The sequence below is a fragment of the Anabrus simplex genome, chromosome 10 (genome assembly GCF_040414725.1).
Source record: "Anabrus simplex isolate iqAnaSimp1 chromosome 10, ASM4041472v1, whole genome shotgun sequence".
Classification (NCBI taxonomy): domain Eukaryota; kingdom Metazoa; phylum Arthropoda; class Insecta; order Orthoptera; family Tettigoniidae; genus Anabrus; species Anabrus simplex.
In genome coordinates, this window is record NC_090274.1 from 56,861,981 (window position 1) to 56,883,229 (window position 21,249).

At 39.4% G+C, this 21,249-nt stretch overlaps 1 protein-coding gene across 1 annotated transcript in view; it reads right to left on the bottom strand.

Moving 5' to 3' along the window:
* Positions 1-21,249, bottom strand: part of LOC136882259 (forkhead box protein O) — a 635,015-nt gene that overhangs the window by 446,235 nt on the left and 167,531 nt on the right. The window contains exon 2 of the mRNA XM_067154809.2: positions 16,172-16,241. The gene's annotated coding sequence lies outside the window, so the exon portion shown is untranslated. The remainder of the gene's footprint in view (positions 1-16,171; positions 16,242-21,249) is intronic.

The window sequence follows — 21,249 nt, forward strand, 5'->3', positions numbered from 1 at the left end:
TAAAGTTAAAACATCCTGAGTGCAACCGTGTCGTGAAGTACTGTTTTAGGGTATCGAAGGGAGGACACTAAAGGTTTTGTCAGTGAACGGAATGCAGCCCTTTAAAGCTGTATGGCGGAATGTTTCAAGATCTCGAGGGAAGAAGTAATCATGCGAAATCTTCAACCTAGCAAAACGCAAGAAAGCAACCCATTTCGATCACATCTTCTGAAATGAACAATACTTGAGAAACGTGTACATGGCTGGTAAAAGTCATCCTGGACGCAGTACCTCCGACACGACACGGCAACTCTGCACATGATTATGAGGGTATTTACGGGTTGTAGTAAGGATGTAAAGAAGAGGGCATATGAGTCTCTGGTAAGACCCCAACTAAGGTATGGTTCCAGTGTATGGGATCCTCACCAGGATTACTTGATTCAAGAACAGGAAAGAATCCAAGGAAAAGCAGCTCTATTTGTTCTGGGGGATTTCCGACAAAAGAGTAGCGTTACAAAAATGTTGCAAAGTTTGGGTTGGGAAGACTTTGGAGAAAGGAGACGAGCTGCTCTACTAAATGGTATGTTCCGAGCTGTCAGTGGAGACATGGCGTGGAATGACATCAGTAGACGAATAACTTTTAGTAGGAAACATCACAATATGAAGATAAAGCTGGAAGTCAAGAGGACAAATTGAGTCAAATATTCGTTTTCAGGAAGGGGAGTTAGGGAATGGAATAACTTGCCAACGGAGATGTTCAATAAATTCCCAATGTCTTTGCAATCAATAAATAATAATAATAATAATAATAATAATAATAATAATAATAATAATCGTATGGCCTCAGCTACCGTGTGCAGACATTTCGATTTGACGCCATCTGGCTGTCTGCTCGTCAATTTCGACGTTCCGTTTCACTCTAGGTCCGCTAGATGGCAGACAGAGTAAACCAGATCTCTCTTGGGCGTCTATGGCTGAGATTTAATTAATTTTGTCGGGTAAATAGCAAATGTATCACCAGAGATATTTTACATGCCGACATCGTACGACATGGAGTGTCGAATGGAAAACAACAGATAGGGAATCTGCCACATGGGCGACTGCCCTAAATGCAAATTAGTAGTGATTGATTGATTGATTGATTGATTGATTGATTGATTGATTGATTGATTGATTGATTGATTGATTGATTGATTGATTGATTGATTGATTGATTGATTGATTGATTGATTGATTGATTGATTGACGTTACCACATGTAAGGGGCTTTGCTGTGACCTAGACGATACGCCAGTCAAAGACAGTGGAAACTCGTTTAAAACCCGGCGCCATATCTACCTGCTATACACAGAAGGCAGTGTTCTGGCACACGGTAATAACGTGAGGAGGAACATGATGAAGACTTGTTGCCTCGTTACCACGGTGTCGGTTTTCTGTCCACGCTAATTGCATATGGACCCCCAGCCAAATTACATATCCATGTTAATAACGTTAGTCTCTTCAGAGATTAGTATCGTACGATATTTCGAGCTGTGAACATGACGGAAAGATCCTGTAATACCTTTCATTAATTTAGTGGAATTGATTGGTACAATTTGTAAAAATAAAATGTAAAATATCAAATTAAAACGGCTAAATTTTAATACGGCTTTTTATATTCATATCTACTTACCTTATAGTAATCAGAAGTTTTTTATCTGAAGAAATGGCCTTCCTGAAGGGTGTATCATTTTCTTCAAGGGTTCGTGACACTAAGATTTTCAGAAAATGAAAATTTTCAGGATTCATTCGATAAAACTCCCTGAATTTTGATTCATGTTGAGACAACTTTCGAGAAACAACAGCCGAGCTATGGTGCAGGTTGGTAAGATTGTAGGGACGTACCCAGTATTTCCTTTTTCTCATCCTACTCCTGAACCAATAAGCCACTAGAACGTCTTCCTCACTTGCACTCATATTTGTAACTGATGTAGTGAGAATTGTTCCCACCAAATTTTTATCGCCCAGATCGCGCCGATTTATCGCCCAGTGTCATGAACCTCCCTAGTAATATATCGTCGCAATATATTCCTTACTATATATAACTTATCTTATATCGCCTTAGTGTGAACGGCGCCCAAGAGTTACAGATAAAATTAACATATGATAGACCTGTTGAGAAAGAGGAGGGTCATCCAAAGATAAAATAATGTAAAATGTCTGATAATATCCTTAAAATGACTTCGTTACATAAGACATTGTCGATCAGACCTGACAAGTACTGAATCAAATTGTACTTTACGGTCGTCAAGTCTTTATTAATTGTTCCCACCCGTTTCTAGCCAAGCAGGTTCTCCTCCCCGTACTCGTCGGCTTCTTTGACGACCACATGAGAAGCCTACGCACAGCGACGATCTGCACTACCAGCAGATGAGCGTACGTGCAACAATGAGAGACTGCTTCGTCGGGAATAACCACGAGTATCGTAACCACCATTCTCTTTAAACAGGCCATCGATTTAGCACTTCGTACACACTTACGTATAACTTGTTGGAGGACCTTGGATTTTATTGAGCCTTAGGCAACTTTCTAGAAGGCCTTGGATTTAATACTTTATGGAGCCTTAGACTTAACTTGTTAGAGGGCCTTGCATTTATTAGTTTATAGAGCCTTAGACTTCACTTGTTATATGTAGTTCATAAAAGCCTTAGACAGCCTGTTAGAGGCCTTGCATTTAATAGTTTATAAAGCCTTAGACAACTTGTTTAGAGCTCATCAAACCTTAGACTTACCTTGTTAGAAGGTCTTGGATTTAGTAGTTTATAGAGTCTTACCCTTAACTTGTTAGAAGGCCTTAGATTTAGTAGTTTATAGGGCCTTAGAGTTAACTTGTTAGAAGGTCTTGGATTGGTAGTTTATAGAGCCTTATTGAATTTGTTAGAGGGTTTTGAGTTTAGTTGTTTACAGAGTCTTGGACTTAACTTGTTAGAAGGTCTTGGATTTGGGAGTTTATACAGCCTTATATTTAATGTGTTAGAAGGCCTTGGATCTAGCCGTTTATAGAGCCATAGGCTTAATTTGTTAGAGAGCCTTAAATGTACTAGTTTATAGAGCCTTAGACTTGACTTGTTAGAAGGCCTTGAATTTAGTAGTTTATAGACCAGCTTCAGCGGTGGGATGATGTGAGGCGAATGGAGGGGATAGGTCACGCAGCAGAATAACGCAATGTGTGACTGGAAGGTAACAGAAGCACACAGAGACCGAGGGGAGGGAGAGGTTGAATGAACAAAACCACAGAACTACTTGCAAAGAGAGGATTGTGGAGGTATACAATTCAACCACACAGGCTTGGAGACTGAACACAAAAGCATAACAGTCTATAATAAAGATTTCCATAAAACGAGAAGTGTTACAAAAATATTGCAATCTTTGGGTTGGGAAGACTTGGGAGTAAGGAGACGAGCTGCTTGACTAAGTGGAATGTTCCGAGCTGCCAGTGGAGAGTTGGCGTGGAATGACATTAGTAGACGAATAAGCTTGAACGAGTTTTTAAAGTAAGAAAGATCAACATATGAAGATGAAGTTGGAATTCAAGAGGCCAAACTGGAGCAGATATTCCTTAATAGGAAGATAAATTAGGGACAGGAATAATCAACCAAGGGACATTTCTAACTTCTTTGAAATCGTATAAGAAAAGAATAAGGTAGGGAATGTGCCATCTGGGCGACAATAGTTTATCGAACCTTATTAGAAGGCCTTGTATTTGGTAGTTTATAGAGCCTTAGACAATTGGTCCGACTCGAAGGCTGAATGGTCAGCGTACTAGCCTTCAGTTCAGAGGGGTCCCGGGTTCGATTCACGGCCGGGTCGGGGATTTTAATATCTTCTGATTAATTCTGGCTCGGGGACCGGGTGTTTGTGTCCGTCCCAACACTCTCATCTTCATAATCAGACAACATACCACACTACCAACCGCTACAGAAATGCAATAGTAATTACATCCCTCCATACACAGTTGGTGTCAGGAAGGGCATCCGACTGTAAAACAGAGCCAAATCAACATGTGCAACGCAGTTCGCACCCGCGACCCCACAGGTGTGGGAAAAGTGGTAGGAAAAGAATAAGAAGATCCTTAGAGAACTTAGAAGGATCGGATTTAGTACTTTATAGTAGAACCTTAGACAGCTTGTTAGAAGGCCTTGGATTTAGTAGTTTATAGAACCTTAGACAATTTGTTAGAAGGCCTTGGAGTTAGTAGTTTATAGAGCCTTAGATAACTTGTTAGAAGGCCTTGGATTTAGTAGTTTATAGAACCTTAGACAATTTGTTAGAAGGCCTTGGATTTAGTAGTTTATAGAACCTTAGACAATTTGTTAGAAGGCCTTGGATTTAGTAGTTTATAGAACCTTAGGCAACTTGTTAGAAGGCCTTGGATTTAGTAGTTTATAGAACCTTAGACAATTTGTTAGAAGGCCTTGGAGTTAGTAGTTTATAGAGCCTTAGATAACTTGTTAGAAGGCCTTGGATTTGGTAATTTATAGAGCTTCAGACTTAACTTGTTATCCATATATGCGTACTTCAGGAACACTCGTGTGTTCTCTCAGTAATTCAATGCTCCAAATCACCATCACTCAAGTCACAACACTTATGGAAAGAAATTCTAATTTCAGTGGAAATAATAATACCAGAATCATTTTCATTCTCACTGCTGATCGGGTTTCGCGAGAGAGGTTAGCCGTACATGCGTACTTCAGGACCACACAGGTGTTCTCTGAGCAATTCAAAGCTCCAGATCACCATCAATCAAGTAAGCTGTGGTCTCTCATTCAGTAAAGGGTAACACGCCGGCCACCTTTGGTCAACTTTAGCAATAGTTAGGGTTTCTTTCTGAGTGCGCTCACATCTGCTCACAATTCTCACGGTCCTCCTGCACACCCCCCAAACTCTGTGACAGCTGACAATCGGGTAGCACACCATTCTGCGTAGCAACGTCACAATGCGTAGCAAAAGATGCGATGACAAAATATCCATAAGTTTCCATAAAAGGGAAATAATAACAGAATGGATGATTCCAGATGAATAAAAAGGATTTTCAAGTACTGTGCCTTTGGGACAAAAAGGCAACAACTAGCTGGATTCAAGAAGTAAAGAAGTATCAATAAAGAAATAACATAAGAGAAGAAGGAAATGACATGACGTATGGCTTTTAGTGCCGGAAGTGTACGAGGACATGTTCGGCTGATTTCACGCCCTTAGGCGACCTGCGCGTCATGAAAACGATGAAATTTTGATTAATACGACACACACACCCAGCCCCTGTGCCACCGAAATTAACCAATGATGGTTAAAATACCCGACCCCGCCGGGAATCGAACCCGGTACCCCTGCGACCAAAGGCCAGCACACTAACCACTTATAAGAAGGAAACTATGGACAGACAGATTTTTAGAAAGAGGGTAGTAAGTATGGAAGGGTTTCAAGGAAGATTGAACAAGAAACCTGGTGCGAAGTGGTCCGAGGACAGAAAGAAACAGCATAGTGAAAGCATGAAAGAATATTGGAAGGAACGGAAGAGAAACGAACAAAGTATGAAGAATTGAACTGAAATTGGCACGTGGTCCTTAGCAGGCCTCATCGGAAAGAAGAGGAATAAGAAAGCTTTACACTGTCGGCAGCCCTGAAAATGGTTTTCCGTGGTTTCCCATTTTCACACCAGGCAAATGCTGGGGCTGTACCTTAATTAAGGCCACGGCCGCTTCTTTCCCACTCCTAGCCCTTTCCTGTCCCATCGTCGCCATAAGACCTATCCGTGTCGGTGCGACGTAAAGCAACTAGCAAAAGAAAGCTTTAATAGCACCATAAATTAAATATTGCTTGTTATGTAAATGTCTAGGTGACTCCCAGTTCCTTCCTGCGGTCAATTTTTTACTCGTGATTCCCTCAAAAATAAACATTGTAAGTATCCCAGTTCCCTCTTCGTCACAAAAGGGCAGCGAGATGATTCCCTCCCATAAAACGCCTATCTTTGTATTAGAATTCTGTAACACACCACTGACTGAAAATAGAAATCGATTGATCTCATAGCATTTGGCCTTCGTCTTGTGTTGGTTGCATTTAATGAGTTGAAGTGGGTGTGGCATTGAAATGTATATCGATGGCCTAGATTGAATACCTCGTATCTCAAAAAGTTCTTTCTATCCATTATTTCCCTTAAGACCGGTCACGCCTCCCAGCCACATATGAATATGGAGTCCATCAGAACAATGTTCATTGGGTTTATTTTCCTATGCCAATCTTCTTCTTCTTCTTTTCCTGCCGCTTTTCCCACACCTGTGGGGTCGCGGGTGCGAACTGCGTCGCACATGTGGATTTGGCCCTGTTTTACGGCCGGATGCCCTTCCTGACGCCAACCCTCTATGGAGGGATGTAAGCACTATTGCGTGTTTCTGTGGTGGTTGGTAGTGTAGTGTGTTGTCTGAATATGATGAGGAGAGTGTTGGAACAAACACGAACACCCAGTCCCCGAGCCAGAAGAATTAATCAGAAGCGATTAAAATCCCCGACCCGGCCGGGAATCGAACCCGGGACCCTCAGAACCGAAGGCCAGTACGCTGACCATTCAGCCAACGAGTCGGACTATTTTCCTATGCCAATGCATAAAGGAAAATGAACCTTATAAATTTATACTGTACGAGTCAGTAAATTTGTCACGCAGGCATACTTTCCTATAGTACGGTACGATAAGGTACATTTTCCTTCACACGGCTGCATAGGAATAAAGAACACAACGAACATTGTTCTGATGGACTGCGTATTCATGTGTGACTGGGAGGCGTAACCAGTCTTAAGGGAAGTAATGGATAGGAAGAACTTTGTGAGATACGAGGTTTTCATTCTAGGCCATCGATATACCGAATCTGTTCTCCTGATCCTTTACAATATCAATACTAAGGTGGAAACATATGCTGCTGTTGCTTATTTTCATAAATACATGCCGAAACAAAAACAAAACAAAATTCAAACGTTATCAAACCTGCTCTGATTAGAAAAACTTCCAAACAAAAACAGTTATTTAATTGATAAAAATACAGTCGAAATCTGTTATGACACCCCCGAAGGGACCACCAATCAACAGTTGATATAGCCGACAGTCACAAAACCGGTTTTGTTTTTCGATTTTGCTGAAAAAAGAAATGTCGTATGGCTTTTAGTGCCGGGATATCCCAGAACGGGTTCGGCTCGCCAGGTGCAGGTCTTTCTATTTGACGCCCGTAGACTACCTGCGCGTCATGATGAAGATGAAATGATGATGAAGACAACACATACACCCAGCCCCCGTGCCATTGGAATTAACCTATTAAGGTTAAAATCCCCGACCCGGCCGGGAATCGAAGCCGGGACCCTCTGAACCGAAGGCCAGTCCGCTGACCGTACTGCCAACGAGTCGGACTTCGTTTTTGCTAAAAAGGTCATATCTGTTAGGTTTAGTTGGACAATTACATGTTTTATTAACAAAATTAAATTACAACTTACAAAAATTACTAAAATAAGTACTGTATTTACAGTACAGTATTTGTGGGGTGAGACAGAGGAATTTCATTGGCTTTCACTTTAAGAGTAGCTGCACTGAACGGCACATTATTTGTTCTTTGCTGCGTAAACCATGTAAGTAAAGCCTTGACTTTTAAAGAATTTTCTTCGAAAAGACACCGTATTTTCTCTCTGTCCTTCCAAATTGCAGAAATCGTTCAATGTGAAACACACAATTCCTTCGCAGTCCCTTACGTTTGTTTCCGAATTTTCTAATCGCCATATTATGCGTCACTTTTTTCAGTATTAATCCTTCAACCGGACGTTCGAGGTTCAGTCTAAAAACCCCAACGTGCGATTGATCGGATGTTCCGGAAAAAATACTTTCCAAGTTATTTATTCGTTTTAATAATGTATAATACATGTTTTGGACTAGTACTGGATTAAATAAGACTATATACAAAAACTTTATTTGAGAAACTTGCTGCCGAGTGCCTTGGTGGCCAAGAAGCAATTTAGCTTCCGCAGCCGGGTAACGAACCCCTTACTATTTTACCGAAAAAAAGAGGAACGCAACTGTTCCGTATTCAGAAAGATTAGTACTAGTCAAGGTGATAAATAGAAAAAAGACCATATACATTTGTAAACAGTGTAAGAAGAGTGTACACCCTTTGTGCCTCCCTAAGCACATTTGCTAGAGCACGTCATAAACATGTGTAAATATTAGTAAATAATTTCTTGTATCATATATGTAAGGCAAAAAGTGAATTTTTGAGTGTTAAGCCTGTGTGAAACAGCCATTAAAAGCAATTTTTTTACTTAAAACGAACCAGGAACTGCAGCATTTGCATACAATGTAAGATTAGAAAAATTCACGTTAATACAATAATAATAATAATAATAATAATAATAATAATAATAACGTAACTGTAATATTGTACACAAGGCTCTATTATATATATAGCATAGTAAACACCAGGTCTCTAAAATCATGCAGCTTTTGATAGTAAAAATATTTTTTTTCTTACCGGTTTTTTATCATGAAATACATTTTTTAAAGAAAGGATATATTTATTTGAATTATCACTTCATAAAATAAAAATTTATAAAATAAAGGTGCATTAAATTACATCAATAAAATGTCCGAAGCATTACCTTCGAAAGAAAAAAAAATATCCATCCAATTTACATAAATTGAACAGAAGTTATTACGAATAATTTACCGCAAGGTAAAAAGTGCTCATTAGGCCTTGGCGATATAGGACATGGACACCGCGTATGAGGCTGGCGGTCAAAGGGTTAAACACTTCCCTTTTTTTTTTTGCGCCATCTTCACAGCGATATGAAATCTAGAATAATTAGCGTTACATTGTTGTGAGCAATACCCAAATATGTAACAAACAAAAATCAACATTGGACGTTATAGCTGATACACTTCTCGAAAAATATGATCAAAATACGTCGTTTTACACGATATGTCGCAATACGTGACGCCGTACTAAGCGATTTTTTAAATACAGTGTGTATATAGGATTTTGACATGACCGTTAGATTTCGCCGTTATATACAATATGTCGTTACAAGCGATGTCGCTATAAACGGATTCGACTGTATATCCTGGATATGTTCTTGGGTTAAGAAGAAGAGAAAGCGAGTATAGATTTTTTTGGTTGTCTCCCTCTTGGTATTACAAACCATTATTCTCGTCATTATTCCGTATTGAAAATAGCTAATCACAAAGTTTACACAAGGAGTAATTTTAATACCACCTACTCAATAACATTTATTCCACTATTGTGTGGTCAAATACACATAGAAATTACCAGAATTTTTTAAAGGTACATGTTTCGCCCACTATTTATTGGGCATCATCAGCCTCGTTCAATCTTAAAACACACCCTGGTCTGAGGAATCTTAACAAATCACATAAAACGTTTGGTGAACACTTAATGGTGTTGATAGCGTGGTTGCATAATGATTACAGCACAAAAAAAAATATTGAATAAAATAAGTATACATACTAAAATCACTTTGAAAATTTAAAACGTTCGTCAAAAAGTAATTGTGTCACATTGTATTTTAAAAATAATGCATGTCTGACATTGAAATGGGTCTTTTTGTAAAAAGCTTGAACAATATATATCACGCCTGGGGAACAGATTATTATTATTATTATTATTATTATTATTATTATTATTATTATTATTATTATTATTATTATTATTATTATTATTATTATTATTATTATTATTTACAGAGGTGCCAACTATTACGAATTGTCCGCAATTATTACTGATATCACTTCGCGATTACGGAGTTACGGTCAAAGGGGAAATTATCACGGAAAAGCTGACATTATCACGAAAAGATAATTTTCGACGGAAACAAAAGAAAAGGAAAAATGTTCAGTCCTTTCGAGCCTTTCTCCTAAATCGTCTTTATTTCAATGCTTGTGAGTTGGCAATTGTATGAAGTCCTAAAAATAGGGGAAATTTTAAGGTGAAGTTCTATGATATTATGCAATATAATGTACTGCTTCATTTATTTTATCATTTTACTTTGTCGTGTGTTGTTCCACGGCATTAAAATAAGGTTCTTTAGTCTTTTGAAAAATACTTTCATATTTTATATCAATATTGTGCAATATAATGTATTGCTTCATTTATTTTATCATTTTACTTTGTCGTGTGTTGTTCCACCGCATTAACATAAGGTTCTTTAGTCTTTAGAAAATACTTTCATATTTTATATCAATATTATAGGAGATTAGATAAAATTGTAGAATATAGTTCAGATATAAGTTTTACCATGTTAATTGTAGCTTATCTGTCGTAGTTGCCACTGTAATTGGGACACTAAGTCCTGTAGTGTGCAATAAATAAATAAATAAATAAATAAATAAATAAATAAATAATTATTTGATGGTGACTTCCTTTTGCTCAGGCACTGATCTTCTCCACTACAAATCCTTCAGTGATGTTGTATTTGCTGTGTTAAGTGTACCTGACGGTTCACAGAAAGATTGAGAAAGAAGTGAGGCCTACATTAAGCACATCTGCACAGGTATCGCTTATGGTTCAGAAAACGAAAATGACATCACAGTCGGAAGGATGCTTCAAGAAAAACTACACTGAAAAGCAGTTACTGCGTGAGAAACAAGCTACAAGGAATGTTTTATCACAGAACCAACAGGTTGCGTGCAAATATTATTGTGTAATATGATATACTTTTGGATAGATTGCTAGAGGTAAGGGCAAAGGGGGTGTTATTATCAAGAAGGAAGGAGCATGCTTTGGACTTGACTCGAAATTTTTCTCGGGGACGGAGGGCGATTACTGACAATCCACTTCAAAGTTGGCACCTCTGTTATTATTATTATTATTATTATTATTATTATTATTATTATTATTATTATTATTATTATTATTATTATTATTATTATTATTATTATTATTATTATATTACCTAGCTATTTTTTCACTTTAATTCTGGTCTTGACTTGCAGAACACACTGTTACACTCCTTTCACTTTACCTTCCTCTCCCACATCAGGCATGCTGCCCTGTAGTCGGCTTCAAAAATGTGCAAGTAACCCACGAAAGAACCCTTTTTCGGCTTATTATTTATTATTGTTGAAAGGTTGGCCTGTCCTCCCCCGCAGCTCCCTAACCACCCTTGTCCACCCACTGTGCAGATGGTCGGGTCAAGCCGCCCCCAATTCCATTGTGTCTGAGCTAATAATGCTTTTGAAAAGAGAAGGTGGTCGCAGGCACTGGAAGGAGAAGAAGAGGAAAAAAAGAAGCCTGATTTCTGTGAAAAGGGAAGGTTTAATATCGCTGTTAAAACGACGTGGCACTGCTGTATTCTGGCGCAGAGCATTAACAGCTACATTTGCATTCGCTCCTACAGACATCTGGCACGTGGTCTCGTGTAGCCTCTCAATGTCTGATTCGCTTTTTGAATGGGAATTATTTCTTTCCTGGGGCGTGTGAGAGCGTGAGCTGATGCTTATAATGTATGGCAGTTCGCTGCTACTCACATTTCTTTTTTTTTTTTTCTTTCTTTCATCTCGTGCACACCACTTGAAGGCAGTTGAATGACGAACACAGTTACCTCATCGACTGATACTGAATCGTACCAACACGATGCTCGCAATTTCGAAGATTCCACATCCACACCGACAATTTTACAATACGGTAATAGTAAGATAATGTAGAATCCGGCCCCGCGTTCGATTCCCGGCCGGGTCAGGGGCTTTTAATTGCACATGATTAATAATAATAATAATAATAATAATAATAATAATAATAATAATAATAATAATAATCTCTCTCTCTCTCTTTCTTAGCATTAATCCCGACTTGCAGGGTCTGCTGCTTTGCTACATCTCCTCCATTTCTGTCTGTCGTTGACATCTTCTGGTGTTAAGCCAACACTGTGCATGTCTGCCCTGATGTTGTCAGTCCATCTCTTTGCCGGTCTTCGTCGTGGTCTTGTTCCCTCTGGGTCGATGTGGAGCGCTGTTTTGGCAACTGAGTCGTCCTGTTTTCTCATGACGTGGCCGTACCAGCGGAGACGGGCTTCCCTCACTTTGTCTATGATGGGCGCGACACCAAACCTTTGCCGGACGTCCGTGTTCCTTATGTGGTCACATCGGGTCAGCCCCATGGACCATCGAAGCATCTTCATCTCCATGGTTGTCAACATTTGCTCCTGTTGTTTCGTCATGGGGCGACATTCAGTCCCATAGATCGCTGCTGGCCGTACCACACTCTTATAAACTTTTGCCTTTAGATATTGAGGCATCTTTTTATCACAGAGGACTCCAGTGACCTGTCTCCACTTGAGCCAAGCTGCATTTACCCTCATCCGAGTATCAGGAGTGGTGTCACAGTTTGAGGTGACGACGGATCCTAAGTACTTAAATTGCATGGTCTTCTGCAGGTCTTCTTCACTGATACTTATGGTACCTCTGGTTTGGGGGCCACATTCCAGGTATTCTGTCTTCTGGATATTGAGGTGCAGTCCATTTTCAGCCAGTCTGTCCTTCCACGTTTGAACCTGATGCTGGAGTTCAGGACGGGTTTCTTGTGCAAGTACCACATCATCGGCATAAAGAAGGGTCCAGGGATGTGAAGTCTGTATGTCAGCTGTTGCCGTATCCATGCAGAGGATGAATAGCAATGGTGAAAGGGCAGAACCTTGATGAACACCCACAGTGATATCGAAAGGCGGAGAGATTCCAGCAGGAATAATAATAATAATAATAAATAATAATAATAATAATAATAATAATAATAATAATAATAATAATAATAATAATAATAATAATAATAATAATAATAATAATAATGTTATTTGCTTTACGTCCCACTAACTACTTTTACGGTCTTTGGAGACGCCGAGGTGCCGGAATTTAGTCCCGCAGGAGTTCTTTTACGTGCCAGTGAATCTACCGACACGAGGCTGTCGTATTTGAGCACCTTCAAATACCATCGGACTGAGCCAGGATCGAACCTGCCTAGTTGGGGTTAGAAGGCCAGCGGCTTAACCGTCTGAGCCACTCAGCCCGGCTACATGATTATTATCCCTGGCCTGGGGACTGGGTGTTTGTGTCGTCCTTTACGTTCCGTTCCTCATATTCAACACTGTACCCTTCCGCAATTCCAATTATACGCAAGTATAATGGTGCACGTAGGGGCAAAGATCTCTATAGGTCGACGCCCTGAACAAATAGCACTTTAATATTATATTTTTAAAAAGGTAATGTAGAAAAAAACCGATATTACTAAATATCGATTTCGACTCATTGTCGGTAAACTATGTGTCTGTTATTTTCTAGCAATTCTTTTTCGTGTGGCTATTTCTAGCCCTTGTAAGGCAGACCCTCCGATGAGGGTGGGCGGCATCGGGCATGTGTGGGTAACTGCGTGTTATTGTGGTGGAGGATAGTGTTATGTGTGCTGTGTGAGTTGCAGGGATGTTGGGGACAGCACAAACACCCAGTCCCCGAGCCACTGGAATTAACCAATGAAGGTTAAAATCCCCGACCCGGCCGGGAATCGAACCCGAGACCTTTTGAACCGAAGGCCAGTCTGTTTAAGATATTTCCAGACTTGGTCTGTCTTAAAACAGTGTCCCTTGGAGAGGCTTTATGTTATTCACCCCCGATGTGTTAGACTGACGACTAATGTCACTAACCAGAATGTGCGTAGAACAATACCGTATTTCAGCGGCTCTAAATTATATGGAGCCTTGAAGGAGGCCGTTGCTGTTCTTATTACTTATCAACTAAAATACAAGGTTAGATTATTAAAACTGATGGTAGAACAATAGGGCGATTAAGGCTATGATCATTGGTTCCATTTAAACACCTCTGAAAGTGACCACCAGTGTAATTCAATCAGTCTCTAACAGTCCGTGCAACTCAATAACTAAGACCTCACAAACTTGTTTCCCCCAAAAAATAAAATACTCTCAGATTTTAGCAAAGGAGAGAAACGCAGTTACCATACCCATGGCACTACAGCCCTTGAAGCGCCTTGGCCTACCAAGCGACCACTGCACAGCCCGAAGGCCTGCAGATTAGGAGGTGTCGTGTGGTCAGTACGACGATTCCTCTCGGCCGCTATACTTGGCTTTCCAGACCTGGGCCGCTATCTCACCGTCAGATAGCTCCTCAATTCTAATCACGTAGGCTGAGTGGACCTCGAACCAGCTCTCAGGTCCAGGTAAAAATCCCTGACCTGGCCGGGAATCGAACCCGGGGCCTCCGGGTAAGAGACAGGCACGCTACCCCTACACCACGGAGCCGGCTAGAGAAACGCAGTTAGGAAATGTATTTAGTTGACTGAATCACTTCAGAAACGGCTTAATCTCCAGTTTACCATACTTATAAGAAAAACTTTGAAAAATTATCCTACTTCGAATATAATATTGTTCTTATCTATTAAAATATCCTTAGAATAACATGTTTGAAATACTGCTATTGTATTATTAGGATAGTGTGCAATTTTCCTACTGTATAAAAATGTTTTTAGAATTTATATTTATTATAACGAACAAATGCTTGTCCTGGAACAGTAAAATTCGTGATCACTTAACAGTAAATAATAATAATAATGATTATTATTATTATTATTATTATTATTATTATTATTATTATTACTTAACATTGATCAAACCTGAAGCTCTTCATGCTTCGGAATGAAATGAAATGGGGTATGGCTTTTAGTGCCGGGATGTGGCCGAGGATTTCGGCTCGTCAGGTGCAGGTCTTTTGATTTGACGCCCGAAGGCGACCTGCGTGTCGTGAAGAGAATGAAATGATGATGAAGACGACACATACACACAGTCCCCGTGCCAGGAGAATTAACCAATTATGGTAAAAATTCCTGACCATGCCGGGAATCGAACCCGGGACCCCTGTGACCAAACACCAGCAAGCTAACCATTTAGTCTTGGAGCCGGACTGCAAAGGGAATAATTAGAGATTTTTTAAAAAAACGGAAATCATCTGAAAAATCTTAAGTCCCAGAATTAAAAATGGAAAATATTGCCCCAAACCCAACTTGGAAATATATTTTCAAATATCTAAACTTACTGATGCAATGAGGCTGCGACCAATCCAATTTTTAATTTAATTTAGTTTAGTTTAGTAATGTTTTATTTTACCTCGCAAGATAAAGACCCTCAGGCCTTCTCTTCTTTTTTTTGGTAGTTGCTTTACTTCCCGCCGACACAGATGGGTCTTATGGCGACGATGGGACAGGAAAGGGCTGGAAGTGGGAAGGAAGCGGCCGTGGCCTTAATTAAGGTACAGCTCCAGCATTTGCGTATGTGAAAATGGGGAAACCACGGACTGCCGACAATGGGGTTCGAACTTACTATCTCCCGAATACTGGATACTGGCCGCACTTAAGCGACTGCAGCTATCGAGCTCGGTAGGCCTTCTCTACCATCCAAGCAGGCACTGAAATATTATATTGTTTTACTTTACACTAATTAGACGAAATACAAATTAAATTAAAAATAATACAAGAATTATGAGTGATAAGATAAATTAAGATGAAATAAATTAGATATAATAAAAGGAAAAATTGTTAAAAATACATGTAAGAAACGAGGGACCAGACTCCGTTTTTCTGCTATCCCTCTAAGGATTTCGGTATTGCTCTTCATTTCAGTCCAACGTATCCTCTGCATTCTACTCCAGATCCACATTTCAATTGCCTCTAGTCTTGTCTTTTCCTGCTCTTTTAATGCCTAGCCTTCGCAACCATACAGAAGCACGCTCTGTACATAGGTTTTTGCAAAGGCCTTCCGAGTTTGTATATTTGTATGTTTGTTGGCCAGCAGGCCCTCTTCGCCATCGCTATCCTTATCGTGACTTCTGTTATGCTCCGATTATCACTCGTGATTACGGTCCCTAGGTAACAAAACTGTTTCACTTGTTCAATTTTATCAGGGCCAATTTTGACGTGCATTAGAGGTGTAATAACATGCGAACCGGCACTTACAAAAATAATGGATTAGTATATCTCAAAAGGACAAACTATTCTGTTCTGCAAATAACTTCATAGTTAAAATTAAACTAGACAGTTTTTTTTTTTAAGTAGAATAGAGTATACTGCTGAGTGTCAGGTTTTAAACTGTAAAATATGGAAAAAAAAAATCAATCATACCTCAACTTAGAGAACATGTAGGCACTTTTTCCTGGGCAACACCTCAAGTATGAGCAGGCTGTGTTCTTACCTGGAACAAGAAGAAGAAAAAGCTTCGTTCAAAAATAGTTTTCTGCGCTAACAGACACACACACGCAACACGTTCAATCAGATACTACACTAACAAACTGAAGTGGAGCGGCATATATTTATTATATTTCTCAACAAGAGACGTCCAACCACATTTGTGGGGGGACAACAAGTAGTAGTAGTAGTAGTATTTATTCATTCATCATGTCGTTTACATATTTACAGGACTCTGTTTTATATATACATAACTCTTCTAATAACATTATTACTTGAGAAATATTAATCTTATAACTAAACCACATATATTACAGAAGTAGTAGTATTATTATCAACATATTAATACTTAAAATAAATTGAACTTCTAACTATCTCTTGCACACATTAAATATATTATTATTATTATTATTATTATTATTATTATTATTATTATTATTATTATTATTATTATTATTATTATTATTATTATACAAAATCACACCAACCTCAACAGAGTCGAGTAGATATCAGTAAAATACCACGTATTACGCAGACAAAGCAAACTCCTTTTACATCTAAGGAAAATGTCTACAATAATGATTAAAATAATGTCTTAAAGCTAAATTACTAATGAACATTAAACATTGTAAAAAATAAACTGAAAGAACATGAACAAAAATCCAAGTGAATAAAAAAACTGGATAACGAATCTTTCAGAACAAAAAGTGATTGATGATATAAATCTTGGAGCGCGAATCCCAACTTCTTGTTGTGTCTTTAAATGAGGCATATGTGGCTTCCTCCACTTCCCATGATCATCCAATGGTGCTGAAGTTCTCACATAATTGAGGGTCACTTCTTCTCGACCACCGGTGACGTCTGTTGTAGGATCCAACAGAGGACATTCCTCCTCCAAGCAGCGGATGGCAATAATATCCGCACGCTTAGTTGAACCATATTTCCAGATGCAGTGAACTACTCCTAGATTTCCCATTACTCTTTCCGTACAGTAGTAAGGATGTACTTTATGATATCGGCTATTTCTCTGTCATTCTACTTTCCGACAGCAACCGAATATAAAAATGATAATGACATGAATTACTGAGCATCTGAAAATTATTTGCTGATTTTTTCTTTGTTTTGAATACTGTTTTGTAATAATTCTCGGGCGCTGAAAGAGAATATGTTATCAGTTTTTTCCCATTACGTCACACTTTTCTGCAAATAGGAGATCTACATTTCGGCTTTTACGTTCTTTTTTATCAAATGTTGTAATTCATAATCTTGCTTACAAAACAGGTTACAAACTATCATTAATTTAAAAGACACATGTCACTGATGAACTCCTCTCCTTCTGTGTACAGAAATAAAATTCCTGGGGAAAAATCAAATATTTCTTGGTCGAAAATTTCACGTGATAGAAATCACCGGATTACATTTTTTAACTGTAAGAAAAAACCGTTCAGGAATTTTTGTTCACAGTTAAACATAGAAATCCATGTAAATATTGTCTTACTGCGATATTCCTAAAAAAATCGAATATTTTAAATTACTGAAAAATATGTTGTGATAGAAAAAGGATTGTATATTTTAATCTTACGGAAAAATGTATTTCGGAACATTTATACATTGTTGCATAAAAAACTGATAATTTATTTTTTTCTTAAAACTCAAAGAGATTACAATTAACAGGCCTCACACATGAAAGCGGTCACTCCATGGGGAAGATGTTAAAATTTTCAAACACGCACATATTCTACATCAATAATAATCTAACAGTTGCCGCTGATACAATTTCAAAGCATCCATTTATCCTCCTAGAGTTTAGCAGCCTGGTATCGAACCAATGAAAGCTAGTAGGCGTGTAGAATTAAACTCCTGACTCGCCTCTTGAAGAATTTAAGTTATTTAATTACTGCTCGGCCGAACAGGGTCGCTCATAACTTTAATTAATTTTTTTTTTGTATTTAATTTCACCCTCGCGTGCGGCAGGATATTGTGTCCTTGGTCTACAGAAATATCGAAATAGTATTGATTAAATCGATAGTTATTGGATAAGTGGCGGACGGATGTTGCTACACAACACTCTAGCTCCTGCTGTAGTCGACATCGCCTGACACTGGTCACTTACCATTTCCTCCCATTAAAAACTGAACCTGACGATTTATACTTCAAGAGCGATTGGGCAAAGAGATCTAAGTGCCAAAGGAATGTTTGAACATTCTTATAACAGCCAGGAATGTTGGGTAATAATTTATTATAGAAAAAGCAGTAAAGGAAATCAAAGAGGAATTTAGAAAGGGAATCACAAACCAAAGAGAGGAAATCAAAACCATGAGATATGTCGATGATATTGTTATTTTATCTCAGTCTGGAGAAGATCTGAAGAAACTGCTGAATGGTATGGACACGGTCTTGGAGAAGAAGTGCAGGACGAAAATAGATCCAAAACAAAAGTAATGGAGTGCAGTCGAACAAAGTCTGCTCATGCAGAAAAAATTATATTACGAAATGAAGTTCTAAAGGAAGTAGATTAATATTGCTACTTGGGTAGTAAAATAACTAACAATGGCAGAAGTAAGGTGGATATAAAATGCAGACTAGCACAAGCAAGGAAGGTCTTTCTTCGAACATTGATACTGGAATTAGAAAGATGTTTTTGAAGACTTTCGAATGGAACGTGGCACTGTACGGAGGTGAAACATAGACGAGAACGAGCTCAGAAAGAAGGAGAATAGAATATTTTGAAATGTGGTGTTACAGAAGAATGCTGAAGGTGAGCTGGATAGATCGATTCACAAATAAAGAGATACCGAATCGAATTGGTGAGAGGAGATCGATTTGGTTAAATTTGACGAGAAGAGATAGAATGATAGGGCATATCTTAATACACCCAAGACTTGTTCAGTTGGTTTTTGAGGGAAGTGTAAGCGGTAAGAACGGTAGGGGTAGATCAAGGTATGAAAATGACAAGCAGATTAGAGCAGATGTAGGACATAGTAGTTACGTAGAAATAAATATATTAGCACAGAGTCCGACTCATTGACTGAATGGTCACAGTTGAGACAGGGTTCAATTCCCGGCCGGGCCGGGTATTTTCATCGGCTCGGATTAATTCTTCTGGCCCGGGGACTGGGTGTTTGTTCCAACACTTTCCTCTTCATATTCAGGCAACACACTACACTACCAACCACCACAGAAACACGCAATAGTGATTACATCCCTCCACATAGGGTTGGCGTCAGGGAGAGCATCCGGTCGTAAAACAGGGCCAAATCCACAGTGCGACACAATTCGCACCCGCGACCTCACAGATGTTGCAAAAACGGTAGAAAAAGAAAAAAATATTAGCACAGCATCAAAACAGTCTATGGACTGATGACTCAAACAACAGGATAGAATGCCAATTTTCTGAAGCCCGCACAACGGTTCTGTTCTTATATCTGCATAAATATTAGGAGCACGACATGTTACAGCCCCCAGAATTTTTACTCTCCGTACGTTATGGCGACGATGAGATAGGGAAGGGCCAGAAGTGGGAAAGAAGCGGCCGTGGCCTTAATTAAGGTACAGCAGGAAACCGACGGAAAACTACAGGCGAGATAACATTGCACTGTACAGAAGATGAGGTTATTCCTATCTTATTCTCGATTTCAGGCATCTGTTAACAACAATGAACCTTGCATTCTTACGAATACAAACCGGGCTAAGGGGAAGTTGTTTGTGCACCCTGTTCTCTTACGTAATCAGTTTTATTTCCCCGCAAGTCTTTCACACACATGTCAACTCACGTGAAGGAGAATGTAGTGGGTGAGGTTGGAAGGGGGTACAGAAGAGCTCATTTTATTTATCGAACATCTGGAATGCTGTCTCCCACATCCACCCGCGCACACAGATCCACATGACGCATTCGGGCCATGCTGTGCTCCTTGCGTGACGCAACCAGGTGGACACCTTGCAAGTGATGGGCAAGGAATATCGCCGACAACTTTTTTGTTTGTTCATTATTACGCTAAACACGTGCTGGGAGCTACATTTAAAAAAAGAGAACGGCCACCTTCCCCTTCTGCCGACAGGACATGTAAGACATTTCACAGATTATTACGAGTGACAAAAAAATGCACCGATTACAATCAATGCGGTAAACTTACATAACTGGGTTTAACGGCCGACCTTCTGCCTACGATGGGGAAGATATTACTGTATTTGTCTTTATTCAAACATTTATGCAGGAAAATTTGAACACTTCTGATCTTCGTAATCTTCATCTTCTTCTTCTTCTTCTTAATAATAATAATAATAATAACAATAATAATAATAATAATAATAATATTGCCCGCCTCGGTGATGTACTGGTTAGAGTAATTAGCTGGGGTTTCGATTCCCTCCTCAGCCATCCTCGAGGTGGTTTTCAGTGGTTTTCCACTTCCCCTCCAGGCAAATGCGTACATGGTACCTAACATAAGGCAACGGCCGCTTCCTTCCTTCTTCCTTGTCTATCCCTCCCAATCTTCCCATCCCCAACACAAGGCCCCTGTTCAGCATAGCAGGTGACGCCGACTGGGCGAGGTACTGGTCCTCCTTCAAGTTGTATCCCCGATCCAAAGTCTCACGCTCTAGGACCTGGTGGCGGTAGAGGTGGGATCCCTCGCTGAGTCCGAGGGAAAATCCAACCCTGGATGGTAAACGAATTAAGGAAGAAAGAAAGAAAGAAAGAAAGAAAGAAAGAAAGAAAGAATTTTTTTTTGCTAGTTCCTTTACGTCGCACCGACACAGATAGGTCTTATGGCGACGATGTCACAGGGAAGGGCTAGGAGTGGGAAGGAAGCGGCCGTGGCCTTAATTAAGGAACAGTCCCAGCATTTGCCTGGTGTGAAAATGGGGAAACCACGGAAAACCATTTTCAGGACTGCCGACAGTGGGTTTCGAACCCACTATCTCCCGAAAACTGGATACTGACCGCACTTAAGCGACTGCAGCTATCGAGCTCGGTTTGTTATTAATTAGGATGTAATTTAGTGTATTTCAATTTT